The sequence below is a fragment of the Heterodontus francisci genome, chromosome 12 (assembly GCF_036365525.1).
Source record: "Heterodontus francisci isolate sHetFra1 chromosome 12, sHetFra1.hap1, whole genome shotgun sequence".
Classification (NCBI taxonomy): Eukaryota; Metazoa; Chordata; class Chondrichthyes; order Heterodontiformes; family Heterodontidae; genus Heterodontus; species Heterodontus francisci.
Window position 1 is genome coordinate 61,641,539 of NC_090382.1, and position 23,326 is coordinate 61,664,864.

Here is a 23,326-nt window from a genome sequence, read left to right on the forward strand (position 1 = left end):
ATGTCATGTGTAAAACCAGTTTGGTGTAAACTTAGTTTACTTAAGGCATTGGAATCCTAGGGGAACTTCACCAAACCTCAGTGGCTGACAAAATGGACCAGTATTTATTTTTGAACATTCATAAATGTTTCAAGGATGGGCATTCTACCTCCCCACTTTCTACATATTTACATTTTTAACTTTTGTGAGAGAGTTCTGTCCATAACTGTATCCAAGCGGGTGTGCAGTTCTCTCCTGGCCAAGACTGCTTCAGTTCCAACCAGGCAGAAGGAAACAAAGTGCACGTGGCTCTCTGCTGGAACCTGAAACTGAAACTACTGATCTCAGACTGGTGTGTAAATTTATCTTTAGAAGTATCTGCGAAAAAGCAGCAGAATCTTCATAACAACTAAGGTGATCCAATTTACGTTAAAAGGATCTTATTTAAAGTGAATATCATTAAAATTGTGTTTTAGAATCGATCTTAATTTTTCAGGACAAAATTAGATACACTACTACTATTTTTATACAGGTACAGTGTAAAAACTATTAAAACAGATTGCCATTGTATAAAAATCCCAATAAAGCTATAGACCCTAAAATTCCATGCCATTTTTGGCATTTCTTCAGTGTAACATACTTTTGTACTTTGTAGCAAATTGGGCCAGATTCTGTTGCCAATAGAATTTCACCTCACAATCGTGAACCCTCAAAGTTTCCAAATCATTTTTGGCACTTCTTGCAATCCACCCATTAAGTACCTCGCCAGCTGCAACCCAATGTTTTATGGTTTGTTACAACCAGGAGAGAAGGGGTCTAGGGATACCCTCTCAGCCTTTGTCTGGTTTAACTGTAACAGGGTTTAATTTTTTTTAAAACGTGTTTTTCGCTCCCTCTCTGTGAATCCTTGTTCACTGCCTTCCAATTGTAAGGCAAAGAAATCAGACAGGTTTTCTTGGATTTGAATAAGAAAGGTGGAAGTTTATTAATCTTAAACTCCAATCCGGTTAACGACTACGAATATGCGATGTGACCACACTAGCATGTACACGCGATAAACACACACGCAGATAGAGGCAGAAAAAGTACAAAAGAATAAAGGGGAAAAGTTTGAGACAATGTCGGGATTATAGTTACAGTCCTTTAAGTTCAATATGGAGTCTTTGGTTGCCGGTAAGTCCTGCAATTCATTATTTGGTGTTGGCGTCTTTTCTCACTTGAGGTTTACGTGTCTTCAGTGGGTCCGGTGGCTTGGAAGAAAGTGAGAGAGAGACAGCCAGCAGAGCGGCTTTTTTGTTCCAGCTTCAGTTGCAAAACTGCCATCTGTTCAAACTGTACTGTGTCTCATTCAAAAGCCTGGATCAGCCGGTCAGTCATGTGACCAGCTGGTTCAACCAGTCCTGACTTTGTGGATTTCACAGCTCTTGGGGGGGGGGGGGGGGGGGGGGGCGGCAGAGGATGTAGAGCTGTTTCTTACCCCAACAAGATGTGGATCACCATTCCCCAGCCCAATCTCTGTTAATTGAATCAGTGAGCAATTCTTTTGTCTCTCCCAGCACTGTCTCTTAGTATGCAAATGTTCTTCCAGCCAACTGTCTAGTGAACTTCAAACAAGTCTTTTCTTCACTCCAGTAAAAGTTTAAAATCAATGTTCATATGACAAAATTAATATGCCTCATTCTTGGTAGGTGGGGGCCTGCACGACAGGTTTTATGATGAAAATGCACTTGGATAAATTAGAATGAGAAATGAGGCACAATTGTTGCTAGCATCAGCATGTGAGGAGCTTCTGAGCCTGAAGATTGTGAAGAGTTTTACAGTCACATCTGCAGCTGGTAATGCTATTCTGAAGAAATTATTTGGGCATTCCGGAGACACAATCATGGAGTTGCTTCCGGCTGCTTCTGACCACCAGAAAATTTGATTCCCATCCCATCTCCTAGAGTGAGGGCTTCTCAAGATAAAATAGAGCATTCCTTATCTTTGTATGGCATTATTATTGAGGGAGAGGATGAACAAGAGAAATAGCAGCAAGGAATGGAGAAAAGGAGAATTAAATCCCCAAAAATATATAGGTAACACAGGTCCCACGAAACTTTAATCAAGGATATGTATTACAAGAATGCATTCCATCAAAGAGGCTACTATCTACCTGTAGCCACTCTCATCTGCTCATACTGCCCTGTCTGTGACTATGAAGATGAAGGCTGCATTCAATTTATATGTTATAGGGTGATTACAGGCACCACATGGGATTTCTCTAATGCCAGGCAAGATACACTATAGGCATGTATTTATCAGGTTACTGATGTACCTTATTGCAAGATAATATATATAAATAATACACGATACAATATCTTGTATATAACAACTAACTAAAGTAGCTTAAACAGCACCAGAGAAATGCTACTAAGAAGTTATGTTTCAACTAGAGTGGTCATTGAAAGAATTATTTTAAAAATGTAGTGTCAGAGCTTTCACAGGTCTGGTGGTGTGCTCTAGTATGCTGGATACCAGACTAGTTGTAACTTGCTGTGCTCTGCAAAACCTCTCCAGACAAAATTGCCTAAAGACACAGCTGTGGATATTTTAGAATTGAGGAATAATAAGATCATCAAGATGACCTTTGCTCAGAGGTCTCCTCAGTGCACACAGCTAGTGACATCAGAGCACAACTGTTCATTGACGTTTTCCCTTCTGTTTAAGACAGACTGTTTCTTTTGCCTTAACATCTTCTCTTCTACCTTCAAATAAAGGACCAATCCTCCCATCCAGTATCCATCTGAGAATGTGACAACACATCAAACCTCTTTACATAAGCATACCAAAATACATTGAATCATATAGCACATGAGGTGGACATTTGGTACATTGTGCTTCTATGTAAGAGCTGTCAAATGAATTCCAATCCCCTGTTAGTTTCCCATAATCTTGCATTTTTTTTCCTTTTCAAGTATATATCCAATTCCCTTTTACTAGTTACTATTCAACCTGCTTTCTCCACCATTCCAGACAGTGCATTCCAGATCATTGTAATAGAGGAGAGGTGGGGTGGGGTTTGACAGACAGTTGGGTGGGGCTAGAGTGATGTGTCCTCAGAGAAGACACTCTCAGGCTGATGGACTCTAGCTGTTTCCATTGTAGCGGCTCCTAGATCTGCAGCCCCCAATAACTCCCTTGTCAATTCATTACAAATGTTCACCACCCTCAGCGTAAATTAGTTAAATCTAAAGAGCCTTTTAATCCTCCTTCTTAAGTTTGAAATTATGCCCCCTTGAAATAGATTTTGTGACGTTAGAATACTGATTTTTATCTTGTCCATACCTTTTTAAGATCATGAAAACTTATATAAGATCACCTTGAGCCTTCTCTTCAGTGTAAAAAGCACTGCATAATCACCTTACTCTGCCTCATCCTAAATGATCTTATGGAATACAAGAATATCAGTAAACCCAAATTCATTAACCTTAACAGTGTGTCTGGTTAAATACAGGTTCACTATGTTGAAATGTTGGTGCTTTCCCTTTGTGACAGTGTATGGCGTGTGCCTTCGTCCTCCAAACCACGTGCAACATTCAACAGAATTCCCAGTGTCATACAAAGTAAACTCGATAGCTGCTTTGCCCATCTGCATGTGCCTTGAGAGATGGAAGTAGTCCAGTACATCCTTCTGCTGGGTTAATAGATGGCCTATCAACTGCAGGTACCATATACAGTATACAGCTGCAGTGACTGCCCAGGCCTGCACATTATTGCTGCATCTGGTGTCAGCTGAGCCAGACTGCTGGGTGGCAGGATATTATTGCATTGTCGTGAGGAACATCCTGAGGAAAATCCAGTAATTTGTGCAGGAGCATGCCATTGAGCAGTAATGAAATTGTTGCAGACCCGTGTTACAGCCACCTCAAATTGACTCCCAGCATGGTGAATGACGATAAGATATGATACTGCAGATTGATGCACAACATCTCCAGAGTTCCAGTTAAAGCATTCATTTGGGGACCTGTAACTGAATTTAGGATCTTAGCTATGGAGTTGCATTCCAGAGCAACTTGACCACACTTTCTATGTTGCCACATGGCAGATGCAGGCAAGTTAGCACACTCTCAAATGGTATAATTAAATATCATGCGGAGCAATCAAACTGTGCTCATAGCCCTGTGAGGTTAGAATTTGTAGAATCAGCAGCCAAAGGAGCCCTCAAGCAGGCTTCTTGGCAAGCAAGTCGTGGCCCTACCAATGTCATTGGCACTTACTCCTTCTTACCAATTGCTCCCTCCTGCTACTCACTAACTGATTCAGAGAGGATGCATCTGTGCTGGTGTTTGCTACTGAAGCAGTAAATAATGCAGGGTGTTTGAAGGTTCTCAGTCCAGGATAGATATTGGGCTTTGCCACCTTCTCATCTTCATCACCGTTTGGATCAGAAATTTGAATTTTGAAATTCTGTCAACAGCACAGCCTTTCAAACAAAAGTTTACATAACAAGACGTGCTAATGGCCTGGAATTCGCTGCAATTGCTAAATCGACAATGAACAGCATAAGACAGATGTTCTGTCTGAGCCTCCACTGGCAAATTACATCACAATTCACAGGAACATTAATTAGAATATGCCACAGTGAGCACAGGAGCAGTTCGGGAGCAGCGTAACCACCGGATAAGAATTGGTGAAGAATTTATTTCAACTGATGATTTCTTTGGGAACTTCATCCTTTAGATTGTAAATTTAAACACCTTATGGCTTTTAATGTAATCATAGCTAAAAATAATAACCTAATTAATCTTGAATCCCAGCACATTGCTTGTTTTCAAAATGCAGTTGATTAAAACCTATATAAAAGTTGCTTTTTTTCCTGCTGACTGTAGCTCAAACCAAATCATTATTTTTTTATTCGTTCATGGGATGAGGGCATCACTGGCAAGTTCTGAATTTATTGCCCAGCCCTAACTGCCCTTGAGCAGCTGGTGGTGAGCTGCCTTCTTGAACTGCTGCAGCCTGTGTGGTGTCAGTACACCCAGAGTGTTGTTTGGGAGGGAGTTCCAGGATTTTGACCCAACGATGATAAAGGAACAGCGATGTATTTCCAAGTCAGGATGTTGTGTGACATGGAGGGAAAATTACACCTGCTGCCCTTGTTCATCTAAGGAAAGTAGAGTTCGGGGTTTGGAAGCTGCTGAAGAAGCCTTGACGAGTTGCTGCAGTGCATCTTGTAGATGCGATACATTGTAGCCACAGTGCGCCGGTGGAGCAGGGAGTGAATGATTAAGAGCAATCAAGCAGGCTGCTTGATACAGAATGGCGTCAGGCTTCTTGTGTGTTGTTGGAGACGCACGCATCCAAGCAAGTGGAGAGTATTCCATCACACTCCTGACTTGTGCCTTATAGGTGATGGATAGGCTTTGTGGAGTCAGGCGGTGAGTTACTTGTCACAGAATTCCCAGTCTCTGACCTGCTGTTGCAGTCACAATGTGTGTGTGACTGGTCCAGTTAAGTTTTTGGTTAATGGTTGTAATGCATTTGTATAATATGCTAATGATGTGATGGCATAATGACATGATGATAAATGACATAAACACTTCCTTGAACTGTCCATGCTTGGTGTCCACCTAGTCTGTTAGTGCCACCCAAATATATCACAGAAAATAGCGACAAGGATGAGATAAAGGTCTGTCAATGCAGGCAAACAGCAGCAGGGACTGCAGTGAACAATTCTGATGACCTACTTGCTCAAATGGTGCAGATTTTGGCTGGTTTGTGCAAAGCCTGAGCCTCAAGCTGTCTTCTCAGGTGAATGGGATGTCACAGGATCCTAGTGTGCATTGGATTCAAAGTGATCATTTGGGTAAGAAATTATCTTCAACCACCAACTAGACTGCTTTTATTATCATTGTTATGGACAGCCGCAGTAAAGTGTTTATTGGGTTACTGTGAATTTGCAAACAGGACAATATGGCTGCACATGTGGGACACATCAGAAGCCTAGGGACATATAACAACACTCGAGAATCATTCAGTTTCTCATTGTTTAACATTTTTGAACTCAAAGGTGAAAGCGAAGAGGTCAAGACTCGGAATAAGGCAATTCTCGAGCACAACAAGCAATTTTGCAAATGGAAATTGGCTCGGAAGCATATAGCATGCTGACTAACCTTCATGCTCCCAACAAGGCAAAAGATGTGCCATTCAAAATAATCGACTCTAAGCCACTAGAGATAGCAGAAAGTGACAAATTTGGAATCAGAAAAGTACTGAAACAGTTGGTGAGTACCTTGTGGCACTGGAGAATTTATCACTACATTGCAACTTTGGCACATTCTTAAACCATGCATTACAGACAGATTTATGTGTGGATTGGTAGATGGAAGAATCCAATTGAAGTTAACTAACACACAAAATCTTACATATGTGCTAACGTTTAAGATTGCTCTTTCTATAGAGATCAGGTCAAAGAATGCTCGGGAATTTCGTCCGATACCAGTGACTGGTACAACTTCTGCCCACTGTCAGAAGGCTCCCGCCAAGCCTAAAGTGGAGTGACCTGATCAGAAGAGTGCTGTTGATAGTGGTTTATTGCCTTATCAACATAAGGGTAATCCCGGCGGAGCAGCAGGAGAAGGTAGCGACTCTTCGGTGGGTGAGTGAAGGCATCAGGAGCTGTGTTTTAAAAGTAAGTACTTACTGTTTTACTTACTGTTTTCCTTGTCTTTGAGTTTCTTTTGGCGCCGGAGGAACCGGAAGCTGGTCGGCAGCGAGGACTCCTGGGTAGGTATTTTCCTTAAAGGTGCGGAGCTCCGTGGACTCGGCCTCATTTCCCGGCGGAGCAGCAGGAGAAGGTAGCGACTCTTCGGTGGGTGAGTGAAGGCATCAGGAGCTGTGTTTTAAAAGTAAGTACTTACTGTTTTACTTACTGTTTTCCTTGTCTTTGAGTTTCTTTTGGCGCCGGAGGAACCGGAAGCTGGTCGGCAGCGAGGACTCCTGGGTAGGTATTTTCCTTAAAGGTGCGGAGCTCCGTGGACTCGGCCTCATTTCCCGGCGGAGCAGCAGGAGAAGGTAGCGACTCTTCGGTGGGTGAGTGAAGGCATCAGGAGCTGTGTTTTAAAAGTAAGTACTTACTGTTTTACTTACTGTTTTCCTTGTCTTTGAGTTTCTTTTGGCGCCGGAGGAACCGGAAGCTGGTCGGCAGCGAGGACTCCTGGGTAGGTATTTTCCTTAAAGGTGCGGAGCTCCGTGGACTCGGCCTCATTTCCCGGCGGAGCAGCAGGAGAAGGTAGCGACTCTTCGGTGGGTGAGTGAAGGCATCAGGAGCTGTGTTTTAAAAGTAAGTACTTACTGTTTTACTTACTGTTTTCCTTGTCTTTGAGTTTCTTTTGGCGCCGGAGGAACCGGAAGCTGGTCGGCAGCGAGGACTCCTGGGTAGGTATTTTCCTTAAAGGTGCGGAGCTCCGTGGACTCGGCCTCATTTCCCGGCGGAGCAGCAGGAGAAGGTAGCGACTCTTCGGTGGGTGAGTGAAGGCATCAGGAGCTGTGTTTTAAAAGTAAGTACTTACTGTTTTACTTACTGTTTTCCTTGTCTTTGAGTTTCTTTTGGCGCCGGAGGAACCGGAAGCTGGTCGGCAGCGAGGACTCCTGGGTAGGTATTTTCCTTAAAGGTGCGGAGCTCCGTGGACTCGGCCTCATTTCCCGGCGGAGCAGCAGGAGAAGGTAGCGACTCTTCGGTGGGTGAGTGAAGGCATCAGGAGCTGTGTTTTAAAAGTAAGTACTTACTGTTTTACTTACTGTTTTCCTTGTCTTTGAGTTTCTTTTGGCGCCGGAGGAACCGGAAGCTGGTCGGCAGCGAGGACTCCTGGGTAGGTATTTTCCTTAAAGGTGCGGAGCTCCGTGGACTCGGCCTCATTTCCCGGCGGAGCAGCAGGAGAAGGTAGCGACTCTTCGGTGGGTGAGTGAAGGCATCAGGAGCTGTGTTTTAAAAGTAAGTACTTACTGTTTTACTTACTGTTTTCCTTGTCTTTGAGTTTCTTTTGGCGCCGGAGGAACCGGAAGCTGGTCGGCAGCGAGGACTCCTGGGTAGGTATTTTCCTTAAAGGTGCGGAGCTCCGTGGACTCGGCCTCATTTCCCGGCGGAGCAGCAGGAGAAGGTAGCGACTCTTCGGTGGGTGAGTGAAGGCATCAGGAGCTGTGTTTTAAAAGTAAGTACTTACTGTTTTACTTACTGTTTTCCTTGTCTTTGAGTTTCTTTTGGCGCCGGAGGAACCGGAAGCTGGTCGGCAGCGAGGACTCCTGGGTAGGTATTTTCCTTAAAGGTGCGGAGCTGAGTAAACCCGAGCCACTACACATGTAGTGTCTCCCACCCATCCTCCTCCTCTAACCTAATAATAAGACCCTTTTTACCCTCCTCCTCTAACCAAAAAGGACTGAGCAGGTAGGCTATTTACTGTTTTTGTTAATATCTATAGTTGTACTTAACTAAGGGGTAATTGAATAAAAGAAATGGCAGCCAGTGTAGTGTATTGCTCCTCCTGCAGAATGTTCGAGGTGAGGGAAACCTCCGGTGGCCCTGCCGACTTCACCTGCTGGAAGTGCATCCGTCTCCAGCTCCTATCAGACCGTGTTAGGGAATTGGAGCTGGAGCTGGATGAACTGAGGATCATTCGGGAAGCTGAGGGGTTGATAGATAGAAGCTACACGGAGGTCGCTACTCCACAAATCAAAGGCAGCTGGGTAACAGTTAGAGGTGGGAAGAGGTCAGTGCAGGGATCTCCTGTGGTCGTTCCCCTCAACAACAAGTATACAGTTTTAGATACTGTTGGGGGGGACGGCCTATCGGGGGCAGGCTGCAGTGACCGGGCCTCTGGCACGGGGTCCTGCACTGTGGCTCAGAAGGGAAGGAGGGAGAATGGGAGAGCACTAGTCATCGGGGACTCGATGGTGAGGAGTACGGACAGGCGGTTCTGTGGGCGCAGGCGAGACGCACGGATGGTTTGTTGCCTCCCTGGTGCCAGGGTCCGTGATGTTTGTGATCGCGTCTTCAGGATCCTTAAAGGGGAGGGGGAGCAGCCAGAGGTCGTGGTGCACATTGGCACCAACGACGTAGGAAGGAAGGGTGGCACAGATGTTAGAAGTGAGTTTAGGGAGTTAGGCTGGAAGCTGAAAGCTCGGACGGACAGAGTTGTTATCTCTGGTTTGTTGCCGGCGCCACGTGATAGTGAGGCTAGGAATAGGGAGAGAGCACAGCTGAACACGTGGCTGCAGGAATGGTGTAGGAGGGAGGGCTTCCAGTTCTTGGATAATTGGACTGCATTCTGGGGAAGATGGGACCTGTTCAAACAGGACGGGCTGCATCTGAACCAGAGGGGCACCAATATCCTGGGAGGGAGGTTTGCTAGTACTGTTCGGGAGGGTTTAAACTAGTTTGGGAGGGGGATGGGAACCGGACTTGTAATCCAGGGACCAGTGGGTCCACTCAGAAAGACAAAGAGTGTAGTGAGGTATTGGGGAAGGTAGCACTGTCGCAGAGGACAGATGGGCACGGAGAAGGGTTAAAGTGCGTATACTTCAACGCAAGAAGCATCAGGAATAAGGTGAGTGAATTGAAGGCGTGGATGGGCACTTGGGACTACGATGTTGTGGCCATCACTGAAACGTGGATAGGTGAGGGGGAGGAATGGTTTTTGGAGGTACCTGGTTATAGATGTTTTCATAAGATTAGGAATGGTGGTAAAAGAGGTGGGGGGGTGGCATTGTTAGTTAGAAATAGTGTAACAACTGCTGAAAGAATTTTCGAGGAGGATCTGCCGACTGAGGCACTGTGGGTTGAGGTCAGGAACAGGAAAGGAGCTGTCACCTTGATGGGAGTTTTCTATAGGCCCCCCAATAGCAGCAGGGAGGTGGAAGAGCAGATTGGGAAACAGATTTTGGAAAGGAGCAGAAGTCACAGGGTAGTAATTATGGGGGATTTCAACTTCCCAAATATTGATTGGCAACTCTTTAGATCGAATAGTTTGGATGGGGTAGTGTTTGTGCAGTATGTCCAGGAAGCTTTTCTGACTCAGTATGTAGACTGCCCGACCAGAGGGGAGGCAATATTGGATTTGGTACTAGGTAATGAACCAGGGCAAGTGATAGAGCTGTTGGTGGGCGAGCACTTTGGAGATAGTGATCACAATTCTGTAGCATTCACTGTGGTAATGGAGAGGGATAGGTATGTGCAACAGGGCAAGGTTTACAATTGGGGGAAGGGTAGATATGATGCTGTCAGGCAGGAACTGAGGAGCATAAGTTGGGAGCATATGCTGGCAGGGAAGGGCACGGTCGAAATGTGGAACTTTTTCAAGGAGCAGATAGTAGGGGCCATTGATAAGCATGTCCCTGTCAGACAGGGAAGGGATGGTCATGTGAGGGAACCGTGGTTGACAAGAGAGGTTGAGAGTCTTGTTAGGAAGAAGAAGGATGCGTATATAAAGTTGAGGAAAAAGGGCACAGGCATAGCTCTGGAGGGATACAAGATGGCCAGGAAGGATCTGAAGAAAGGGATTAGGAGAGCTAAGAGAGGGCATGAAAAATGCTTGGCGGGTAGGATAAAAGAAAACCCCAAGGCCTTTTACGCGTATGTCAGAAATATGAGGATGACTAGGGGGACCGTAGGTCCGGTCAAGGACAATAGCGGGAGACTGTGTGTTGAGCCGGAAGAGATAAGTGAGGTTTTGAATGAGTACTTCTCTTCGGTATTTACGAATGAGAAGGGGTGTATTACTGAAGAGGACGGTGGGAAGCAGACTGGTAAGCTCGAGGAAGTGCTCGTTAGGAGGGAAGATGTGTTGGGGTTTTTGAATAACTTGAAGATAGACAAGTCTCCCGGGCCTGACGGGGTATATCCAAGGATGTTATGGGAAGCAAGGGATGAAATTGCAGAGCCGCTGGCAATGATCTTTTCATCTTCTCTGCTGACGGGGGTGGTACCAGGTGATTGGAGGGTGGCAAATGTTGTGCCCCTGTTCAAGAAAGGGAATAGGAACAACCCTGGGAATTACAGGCCAGTTAGTCTTACTTCGGTGGTAGGCAAGTTGATGGAAAAGGTGCTGAGGGATAGGATTTCTGAGCATCTGGAAAGACACTGCTTGATTCGGGACAGTCAGCACGGTTTTGTGAGGGGTAGGTCTTGCCTCACAAGCCTGATTGAATTCTTTGAGCAGGTGACCAAGCAAGTGGATGAGGGTAAACCAGTGGATGTGGTGTACATGGATTTTAGTAAGGCATTTGATAAGGTCCCCCATGGTAGACTTATGGAGAAAGTCAGGAGGCATGGGATAGTGGGGAATGTGGCCAGTTGGATTAAGAATTGGCTAACTGATAGAAGGCAGAGAGTGGTCTTAGATGGTAAATACTCAGCCTGGAGCCCAGTTACCAGTGGCGTGCCGCAGGGATCAGTTCTGGGTCCTCTCCTGTTTGTGATTTTTATTAACGACTTGGATGAGGAAGTCGAAGGGTGGGTCAGTAAATTTGCAGATGATACAAAGGTTGGTGGAGTTGTGGATACCGAGGAGGGCTATTGTCGTCTGCAAAGGGACTTGGATAGGTTGCAGTGCTGGGCTGAAAAGTGGCAGATGGAGTTTAACCCTGAAAAGTGTGAGGTCGTCCATTTTGGAAGGACAAACACGAATGCAAAATACTGGGTTAACGGTAGGGTTCTTGGGCATGTGGAGGAGCAGAGAGACCTTGGGGTCTATGTGCATAGATCGTTGAAAGTTGCAACTCAAGTGGATAGGGCTGTGAAGAAGGCATATGGGGTGTTAGCGTTCATTAGCAGAGGGATTGAATTTAAGAGCCGTGAGGTGATGATGCAGCTGTACAGGACCTTGGTAAGGCCTCATTTGGAGTACTGTGTGCAGTTCTGGTCGCCTCATTTTAGGAAGGATGTGGAAGCCTTGGAGAGGGTGCAGAGGAGATTTACCAGGATGTTGCCTGGAATGGAGAATAAGTCTTACGAGGAAAGGCTGAACATTCTAGGCCTCTTCTCATTAGAACGGAGAAGGATGAGGGGTGACATGATAGAGGTTTATAAGATGATCAGGGGAATAGATAGGGTAGACAGTCAGAAACTTTTTCCCCGGGTGGAGCAAAGCGTTACAAGGGGTCATAAATTTAAGGTGAAGGGTGGGAGATATAAGGGGGATGTCAGGGGAAGGTTCTTTACCCAGAGAGTGGTCGAGGCATGGAATGCCTTGCCCGGGGAAGTTGTTGAGTCAGAAACTTTAGGGACTTTCAAAAGGCTTTTGGATAGGTATATGGATAAAGGAGAATGATGGGGTATAGATTAAATTGTCCTTGACAGAGGACAAAGGATCGGCACAACATTGTGGGCCGAAGGGCCTGTTCTGTGCTGTATGTTCTATGTTCTATATGTTCTATGTTCACACGGCACAAGCATGTCAGTGCAGAAATGCCAAGTGCTTTAATTGCCAAAAGAAAAGTCATATTGCAACAGCTTGCCGAGCGAAGGCCAAATTAGGGAAGGAAAACTCATTCTGGTGGCAATGGAAAACAATGATGTCACAAGGGTGGAGTTCACAATCTTGAAGTGAATCCAATGTGGCTAAGTGAAAAGGAGCTAGGACTGTACAGCATTTATGCCACTAGCAATCACTCAAATGACAGAGACTTTTGTACAAAGGTGTTTGTAAATTAACAGTACATCAATATGCGCATCGATACAGCTTCAGATTGCTCCATTATGAGTAAAGATGCATACAAGCACAAATTCAGTGAACTACCTTTAACTGAGAGCACAGTTCAGTTGAAAACCTACTCTGGTGAGGTGTTAGAAAAGTGCAGACAAATGGAGTGCCTCAAGATACCCATTGTTGTAGCAAGATCTGTCAACAAACCAACGTTAATAGGAAAAAAACTGGCTTTGCAAGCTGAAATTAGATTAGTTTCCAAGTTGAGATGAACAAGAAGCTTGATCAGCTATTGAACAGTTACAGGAACATTTTTGAGAACAGTTATGAAGGTGTAATCAGCATGAAAACGCACATCTGAATCAGGCCTGATGCAAAATTAGTATATGCAAGGCTAGGATGGTTCCTTACACTCTCAAAACCCAGGTTGAGGTGGAACTAAAGAAGCTAGTGACAAACGTTGTGCTACTGAAAATTGACTACGGTGATTCAGAAACCCCAACTGTAGTAGTGACCAAGTCAGACAAAACTGTAAGACTATGTGGAGACTACAAAGTCACAAATCAACCAGGCAGTGGATGATGAGCAGTATCCATTACTGAACTCACAAGATTTGTATGCGGAATCCAAGCTATTCGCGAAGTTGGATTTGTCACATGCTTATGCACAGCTCAATGTGGATCAAGAGACAGCAGTATCTCATGATAAACACACACATGGGGTTATACTCCTACGGCACAGTGGCGCAGTGGTTAGCACCGCAGCCTCACAGCTCCAGCGACCCGAGTTCAATTCCGGGTACTGCCTGTGTGGAGTTTGCAAGTGCTCCCTGTGTCTGCATGGGTTTCCTCCGGGTGCTCTGGTTTCCTCCCACATGCCAAAGACTTGCAGGTTGATAGGTAAATTGGCCATTATAAATTACCCCTAGGATAGGTAGGTGGTAGGGAAATATAGGGACTGGTGGGGATGTGGTAGGAATATGGAATTAGTATAGGATTAGTATAAATGGGTGGTTGATGGTCGGCACAGACTCGGTGGGCCGAAGGGCCTGTTTCAGTGCTGTATCTCTAAAAAAAAAATGAAGCTGCCCTATGGTGTGAAGTCTTCTCTAAAAATCTTCCAAGCTACAATGGATAATATTTTGCAAAGAGTGCAGCATTGCTTACGCAATCACGATGATGTGTTCATTGTGACCATAACAGAGGAAAAGAATATTCAAGTGTTGGATGAAGTGCTAAATAGACTGAAAGATCACAATGTAAAGTTGAAAAGGAGCAAGCGTACTTTTATGCAATCTGAGGTAGTGTACCTTGGCTTGAAAATCAATGAAAAATGACAACAGTCCCCTGCTTTTTGTGGTACATAATAATGATTTTGATGTAAATGTAGGGTGCATGATCAAGAAGTTCGCAGATGACACAAAGATTGGCCACGTGATAAATAGCGAGGAGGATAGCTGTAGGCTGCAGGAAGATATCAATGGTCTGGTCAGATTGGCAGAGAAGTGGCAAATGGAATTCAACCTGACGAAGTGTGAGATGATGTACTTGGGGAGGTCAACCAAGGCAAATAAATACATGATAAATGAGAAAATAGTAAGAAGTGTAGAGGAAGTGAGGGACCTTAGAGTGAATGTCCATAGATCCCTGAAGGTAGCTGGGTAGGTCAATAAGGTGGTTAAGAAGTCATATGGAATCCTTTCCTTTATTGGCTGAGGTATAGAATACAAGAACAGGGAGCTTATGCTGGAACTGTATAAATCATTGGTTAGACCCCAACTTGAGAACTGTGTGTAGTTCTGGTCACCCCATTACATTGCACTAGCGAGGATACAGAGATTTACAAGGATGTTGCCGGGACTGGAAAATGCAGCTATGAGGAAAGATTGGATAGGCTGGGATTGTTCTCCTTAGAACAGAGAAGGTTGAGGGGAGATCTGATTGAAATGTACAAAATTTTGAGGGGCCTGGATAGAGTGGAGGTGAAGAGCCTATTTACCTTAGCAGAGAGGTCAGTGACTAGGGGGCATAGATTTAAAGTGATTGGTAGAAAGATTAGAGGGGAGATGAGAAAAAATTCTTTCACCCAGAGGGTGGTGGCAGTCTGGAATTCACTGTCTGAAAGGGTAGTAGAGGCAGAAACCCTCAACTCATTTAAAAGGTGTCTGGATCTGCACCTCAAGTGCCATATCTGCAGGGCTACAGACCAAAGGCTGGAATTGGGGATTAGATTGGGTGGATCATTTTTCGGCCAGCACAGACGCGATGGGCCAAGTCACCTCTTTCTGTGCCGTAAACTTTCTATGATTCTATGAAAGAGAAGACAGAGGTTATAGTTAATGCACCAAAGCCAAAAGATGTGTCTGAGCTTAAATCTTTTCTAGGCATGGTTCAGTACTACTCACGATTTCTGCCTGAGGTTGCAATGGTGTTAGCTCCATGACATGAGTTGCTCCATTACATGAGTTGTTGAAGAAAGATGTGAAATGGAAATGGCCTAAAGCACAAGAAGATGCTTATGAGAAGCTTGACCAAGTGATGCATTACTCGTTCATTATGTCAAAATCGTGACCTGAAGCTAGCACTTGACGCTTCAAACTATGGAGTTGAAGCAGTGATCAGTCAAGTCACGGATGATGTTCAAGATTAGCCCACAGCATCTACATCAGCAAGAGTGAATGCAACTATGTGCAGAAAGGAAAGAAAAGCTTGGAATCATCTTCGGAATCAAAAAGTTTCACCAGTTTTTGTTGGATAAAATTTTACATTAGTAACAGATTATAAACCTCTAGTAGCTATTCTGGGACCAAAGTCTGCAATACTGACAATGACAGTATCAAGGATGCAGTGGTGAACTGTACTTCTGTCACAGTATGTTATTATTGGCTATCCCTCGCAGGCAAGGATGATTGTCATCCATGTGTCCGAAGATGGCTGATGAGGCCAATTCGGGATCTACAGATTTCATCGCAGGCAGGGCATTTGCTGTCATGTGGGATGTCTGGTCATATATTATTAGTTTGGGTCATGGCTGGTTCTTTTTGTCGCTCTCGCTTTTCCTCTTCATTTTGTCATTGTTGGGTCTCAAAATGCTGGGATCCTTCCCACAGACTCTGCCTCCATCTGGTTCAGTCCAGGGCAATGGTCTCCCAGGAGTTGGTGTCAATGTTGCATTTCTTCATATTGGCTTTCAGCATATCCTTGAAGTACCTCTTTATTCCTCCTCTGGTGCATCTGCCCTGACTGAGATGGGAGAAGAAGACCTGCTTTGGGAGCCTGGTATCTGACATCCAATCTATATGACCAATCCAATGAAGCTGATGGTGGACAATTGTAGCCTCGATGCTTGTGGTGCCTGCTTGTGACAGATCACTGATATTGGTATGCCTGTACTCCCACTTGATATGTAAGATCTTCCGCAAATAGCACTGATGAAATGACTGCAGTACTTTAAGATGCCTCCTATACATTGTCCATGTTTCAGCCCTGTACTGTAAGGTAGGGATCACAACTGCATGGTAGACCATGAGTTTGGTTTCAGTTTTGATGTCACAATCTTCAAACACTCGATTTCTCAGCTCGCCAAAGGCAGCACCAGCAGATTTCAGGTGATACTGGATTTCTTTGTCAATTTCAGCCTTCTGTGAAAGATAACTTCCAAGGTACTGGAGGTGTTTCACATTTTCCAGGTGCTCATAATGAATCCTCATCAATGGAGCTGGTGTGTGTGCATTTGGAGGTGGCTGATAGAGGACTTTGGCCTTCTGAATGTTCAGCGTAAGTCCCATCTTCTCATATTCCTCAGTAAATATGTCGACAATTTTCTGAAGATCCGTTTCCGACACAGCACTTACTGCAGTGTCATCAGTATATTGGAGCTCAATGACTGAAGTCGGGGTGGTCTTAGTTTTTCATTGGAGTCATCTGAGATTAAATAGTTTACCATCCATTCCATAAATAAGCTGCACTCCAGCAGGGAGCTGGTCTATAGTCAGACAGAGCACGGCTGCTTGGAAGATCGAGAAAAGAATTGGGGCAATGACACAACCTTGTTTGATGTCTGTCTTAACCTCAAAGCCGTCTGTAATGGATCCGTTGCTAAGGATCACAATCGCATCTCATTATGAAGCAGGCGAAGGATGGTGATGAATTTTGGAGGACATCCATACATCAACAGAATCTTCCAGAGTGCCTCACAATTTACAGAGTCGAAGGCCTTTGTCAAGTCAAAAAATGCCATGTAGAGAGATTGAGGTTGTTTGCAACATTTTTCTTGTAGTGGTGAGCTGTGAAAATCATGTCATGAGTGCAGCTTGATGGCCTAAACCCACATTGAGATTCGGGGAGTAGCTCTTCAGCAAGTATAATGAGTTGGTTCAGAAGGGTTCTTGTAATGATCTTGCTGGCAATGGAGAGCAGGGAGATGCCTCTGTAATTTCCACAGTTGGATTTGTCTCCTTTCCTGAAGATAGCCACAACCATGGCATCCTTGAGATCATTTGGGACTTCCTCTTCATTCCAGATCTGTAGGATGATGGCATGGAGCTGCAATGTTAGTTCCTCTCCTTTGTGCTTAAAAGATTTCAGTAGGTATTCCATCACCTCCTGCTGCTTTGTTGTTCTTCATTTGTGTGACGGCTTTCATCATCTCCATAGGCATTGGTGGAGTTCAGAGTCCGGATCTAACTGGATGTTGTGGGATGGAGTTGAAAACACTCTTGTCAACAATGGATTCTTGATTGAAAAGGTCTTCAAAATGCTCCCTCGAACAGGTATTGACAGCTTCCCTTTCCTTGATCAGACCTCCCCCATCCTTAGGCCTCAAAGGAGCTGGTCCTTGAGTACTTGGGACATAAATGGTATTTGTGGCAGTGAAGAAGCCATGGAAATCATTCATGTCAGTGAGATGTTGAATTTCCTTTGCCTTGTCTGCCTACCATCTGTTCTTCATGTTAGAGTTATAGAGTTATACAGCAGAGAAACAGGCCAATCGGCCCTTCGTGTCCATGGCGGCCATCAAGCACCTAACTATTCTAATCCCATTTTCTAGCACTTGGCCTGTAGCCTTGTACGCTATGACATTTCAAGTGCTCATCTAAATACTTCTTAAATGTTGTGAGGGTTCCTGCCTCTACCATCTCTTCAGGTAGTGTGTTCCAGATTCCAACCACCCTCTGGGCGAAATTTTTTTCCCTCAAATCACCTCTAAACCTCCTGCTCCTTACCTTAAATACCCTGGTTGTGATCCCTCCGCTAAGGGAAAAAGTTTCTCTCTATCCTATCAATGCTCCTCATAATTTTGTACACCTCAATTGGTCCCCCCTCAGCCTTCTTTGCTCTAAAGAAAACCCTAGCCTTTTCAGTCTCTTTTCATACTGAAATGCTGCAGCCCAGGCAACATCCTGGTGAATCTCCTCTGCACCCTCTCCAGTGCAATCACATCCTTCTTATAGTCTGGTGACCAAAACTGTACACAGTATTCCGGCTGTGACCTAACTAGCATTTTACACAGCTCCATCACAACCTCCCTGCTCTTATATTATATGTCTCGGCTAATAAAGGCAAGTATCCCATATGCTTTCCCAACCACCTTATCTACCTGTGCTGTTGCCTTCAGTGAACTATGGACAGGTACACCAAGGTCCCTCTGTACTTCCTAGGGTCCTACCATCCATTGTATATTCCCTTGCATTGTTAGTCCTTCCAAAATGCATCACCTCACACTTCTCAGGACTAAATTCCATTTGCCACTGTTCCGCCCATCTTACCAGCCCATCTATATCGTCCTGTAATCTAAGGCTTTCCTCCTCACTATTTACAACACCACCAATTTTCGTGTCATCTGCGAAATTACCGATCATACCTCCCATATTCATGTCTAAATCATTAATTTACACTACAAACAGCAAGGGTCCCAGCACCGATCCCTACGGTACACCACTGGTCACAGACTTCCACTCACAAAAACAACCCTCGACCATCACACTCTGCCTCCTGCCACTAAGCCAATTTTGGATCCAATTTGCCAAATTGCCCTGGATCCCATGGGCTCTTACCTTCTTAATCAATCTCCAATGCGGGTCCTTATCAAAAGCCTTACTGAAGCCCATGTAGACTATAACAACTGCCTTACCCTCATCTACACATCTAGTCACCTCCTCGAAAAATTCAATCAAGTTTGTTAGACACGATCCCCCCCAACAAAGCAATGCTGACTATCCCCAATTAATCCCTGCCTCTCAGAATTATTTCCAATAGTTTCCCCACCACTGATGTTAGACTCACTGGCCTGTAATTGCCTGGTTTATCCCTACTACCCATCTTGAATAATGATACCACATTCGCTGTCCTCCAGTACTCTGGTACCTCTCCTGTGGCCAGAGAGGATATGAAAATTTGTGTCAGAGCCCCTGCTATCTCCTCCTCCCTTGCCTCACATAACAGCCTGGGATACATCTCATCTGGGCCTGGGGATTTATCCACTTTTAAGCCTGCTAAAACAGCTAATACTTCCTCCCTTTCAATGCTAATATCTTCAAGTATATTACAATCCCCCTCCCTGATCTCTACACCTACATCGTCCTGCTCCATAATGAACATAGATGAAAAGTAATCATTTAAAACCTCACCTATGTTCTCCAGCTCCACACACAGATTGCCACTTTGGTCCCTAATGGGCCCTTCTCTTTCCCTGGTTATCCTTTTGCCTTTAATATACTTATAAAACGCCTTGGGATTTTCCTTTATCTTGCCCGCCAGTGTTTTTTCATGTCTCCTCTTCGCTCTTCTAATTACTTTTTTAAGTACCTTTCTGAGATCTGCCTACATATCTGCTCCTCTATCATCCCCTGACTGTTTGGGGGCCTGCAGTACACTCCCAGCCAAGTGTTTGCCCCCTTTTTGTTTTTAAGTTCTACCCATATGGCCTCATGTGAGGAACCTTCTGAGATATCATCCCTCCTTACTGCAGTAATTGACCCCTTGATCAGCAATGCAATGCCACCTCCTCTTTTACATCCTCCCCTGTCATGCCTGGAATATTGAGCTGCCAGTCCTGCCCTTCCCTCAAGCATGTCTCTGTGATAGCAATAATATCATATTCCCATGTGTTAATCAATGCCCTCAATTCATCTGTCTTATTAGTAAGACTCCTTGCGTTAAAATAGATGCAATCCAGCCTTGCATTGTTCGCTTGTGCCTTAAAGGTCTATATTTGCTCTGCCTTCCAGACTGACTCAGTTTCTCTTCTTTATTTGAACATGCATCACCCCTTACTGTACCTCCACTCTGTATCCCATCCCCCTGCCAAATTAGTTTAAGCCCCCCTCTCAACAGCACCAGCAAGAATGTTGGTCCCATTCTAGTTCAGGTGCAACCCATCCAACCTGTACAGGTCCCACCTTTGCCAGAAACAGACCCAGTGATCCAGGAAACTAAAGCCCTCCCTCCTGCACCACCTCCTCAGCCACGCATTCATCTGCTCTATTCTCCTATTCCTATACTCATTTGCACGTGGCACCAGGAGTAATCCAGAGATTACAACTTTTGAGGTCCTGATTTTTAAATTCTTGTTGCAGGACCTCATCCCTCTTTCTACCTATGTTGTTGGTACCAATGTGTACCATGACCTCTGACTGTTCACGCTCCCCCTTCAGAATGTCCTGCAGCCACTCTGTGACATCCTTGACCCGAGCACCAGGGAGGCAAAATACCATCCTGGAGTCACATTTGCGGCCACAGAAACACTTAGCTGTACCCCTTACGATAGAATCCCCCATCACTATAGCCCTGCTACTCTTCTTCCTCCCCTGCTGTCCAGCTGAACCACCATGGTGCCATGAACTTGGCTCTTGCTGTATTCCCCTGAGCCATCTCCTGCAACAATATCCAAAGCGGTATATCTGTTAGAGAGGGGGATGGCCACAGGGGACTCCTACCTTCCTCTGCTCAGCCTGGTGGGCACCGATTCCCTTCCTGTCTTTGCAGCATTTGCCTGCAATGACCACCTCACTAAACGTGCTATGCACGATGCTCTCAGCAGCGCAGATGTTCCACAGTGAAACCACCCGCAGCTCCAACTCCATAATGCGGGTAGCCAGTAGCTGCAGATGGATACACTTCCTGCACACATGGTTGTCAGGGACACTGGAAGCGTCCTTGATTTCCCACATAGCGCAGGAGGAGCATATCACGGGTGCGAGCTCTCCTGCCATAACTTACCTTTAGATTACTTAGTTACTCCCCTTAATTAAAGAATACTAATTACATTAGGGGCCTTGTTCTACTCCAAACACTGCCCACTACAATCTAAGGTCCTTAATAAATTACACGAATTTAAAAAAAACACTTTTGTAGTACTAACCTTATCACCTATATGGTCGGTTTTGAGATTTTTTTTTCAAAAAAGAACTTTCCTCTGATTATTTTTTAAAGCTATTTATAGGCACTAACCAGCTATTATTTACCCAACCAATCATCTTACAGCTTTCCTGTGATGTCTCTGTTGACTTTTTTTTTCTTCTTTTTTCAAAACTCCAGTGCGCCTGGACTGCTCTTCGCTCCCGGAGTCTAAGTATCTTGGCCGCGATCCTCAAGCTCTATTTATCCGCTTCTCTCACTCGGCATTCTCCCCTCAAGTCCACTCCTTTCTGCTCTGTTCCCGGAAGGTAATCTCCCGGAATGTTGCGGGTGCTCCTTTGTACCTCTGCCTTTGCTTGTTGGTAAGCCAGTTTCCTTTGCTGTGAATTTGGGTCATTCCGCCAGGGAAAGTCTTGTGCTTGTGATCAATCAGTTCATTGATATCCTGACCATTTTCATCAAACCAGTCCTGATGTCTCCTGACGGCAAATCCAAGTGAATCTTTGCAGGCATTGATGATATTGGACTTAAGGACATCCTAAGCGCCGTGGACACTCTTCTTCTGTTCTTGATTGAAATTCGAAAGTTTTTCCCTAAGGCATTGTTGGAATCAGTCTCTTTTGCTTGGATCCTTCAGAACTTTGACATTGATCTTTCATGGACATCTCTTCTGTAGCATCTGTTGTTTGGGAGCCAATTTGATGGACATGATTGAACGAATAATTCAGTGATTGGTACAGCAGTCATCAGGTCCTGTCATTGCTCCACTGGTGTGGATATCTTTGCAATTCCGGGCATGGACGATGACATAATTGATCAGTGCTAGTGTTTGGACTGTGGGTGTTGTCATGATGTTTTGCACTAGTTCTTCTGGCGGAACAGGGTATTGGTGATGATGAGCCCATGTTCTGCACATTTGGTAAGGAGAAGAATGTCATTGGAGTTGACATTTCCAATTCCTTCCCTGCTAATGGTTCCATTCCAGAGCTTGGAATCTCTTCTAACTCTGCGTTGATGTCTCTGAGAAGAATAAGCAGAATAAGCCTATCCTCGTTTGGAACCCATGGAAAGCATGGTCAAGTTTGGCATAGAAACCTTCCTTGCTTGGTTTTGTAGGTGGTGTCTAGAGTTGGGGCACATGCACTGATCATGGTGGCATATTGGCTCCTTGCCAGTTTGAGACAAAGAGGCTCATTGCTTCCACAAAGGAACTCATGAAGCTGGTTGATAAGTTCATTCTTGATGGCAAGTTCAACTCGTAAATTCTGCATTCTTCTTCTGATTTTCCCTTCCAGAAGAAAGTATAACTGCGTCGTGGATCCTTGAGATGTCCCTTTCCAGCTGGCTGGGTCTCACTCAGAGTGACGATGTCGATGTCATATCGTTGGAGTTCTTGGGCAACAAATGCAGCGTGATGCTCCGGGTGTTCATTCGTGGGTGTATCCATGAGGGTCCTGATGTTCTAGATCCCAAACTTTACTACTTGTGTCTTTTGTGCGTTTCTAACATAGAAGATGATCCCTCTGGATGCAACTATCCAGTTGGGACAGGTGAGGCAGAATATGTTTAGGGTACCTTTTCTAGCCCCCTCCCCAATAAGGGGTGAGCACAGTGGATCCTAAACAAGGCTGCTCAGTCGCACTTACAGCTGCCGAAAGGCACCCCTGCCTCATCCAAGTGCTAGACAACCATCTTGTAACTGCTGCTGCTATGCCAGATCACGACTCGAACATTCCAGACAACACAATCCTAGTCACATCGCCATTTGCTAGTTGCCAAAGGGCTTGGAGGATGTGCTTGGAGCATGACATGTTTTAGCATGGAGAAACCATTCACGACTGAATGTGCAGGACTGCAGAGCTTTGATCTGATCTGTTAGTTGTGGGATTGTTTAGTCCTGTCTATAGCATGCTGCTTTCATTTTTAATATGCATCTAGTCCTGTCTTGTAGCTTCATCAAGTTGGTACCGCATTTTTAGGTACGTCTGGTGCTGCTCTTGGCATGCTCTTCTACACTCTGCATTGTACTGCAGTATTAAATCGCTAAGGAATTCATGAAAACATAGCAATGCCTAATGCTATTAAACTGCTTCCTCTGGTCAACATTTATTTATGTCCAGCAGCTAATTAATAAAATATATAAACAGGGACATATATTGAATAAACATTGCCACAAGAACAAACAGTTCTTCTGTAAATCTCAAGCTGTATCATGGGGCTGTGGCTGGGAACTGTGGATTTTAAAAAGAGTGCTGGATTACACTCATGATTGACATCAAAATGCAATTTCAGAAGCAATGTAGAGAACAGTCA

General features: G+C 44.8%; 1 protein-coding gene across 2 annotated transcripts in view; it reads right to left on the reverse strand.

The window, feature by feature from the left end:
- LOC137375605 (glutamate receptor ionotropic, delta-2-like) overlaps nucleotides 1–23,326 on the reverse strand; it is a 629,010-nt gene that overhangs the window by 231,267 nt on the left and 374,417 nt on the right. The gene's annotated exons all lie outside the window — the stretch shown is intronic.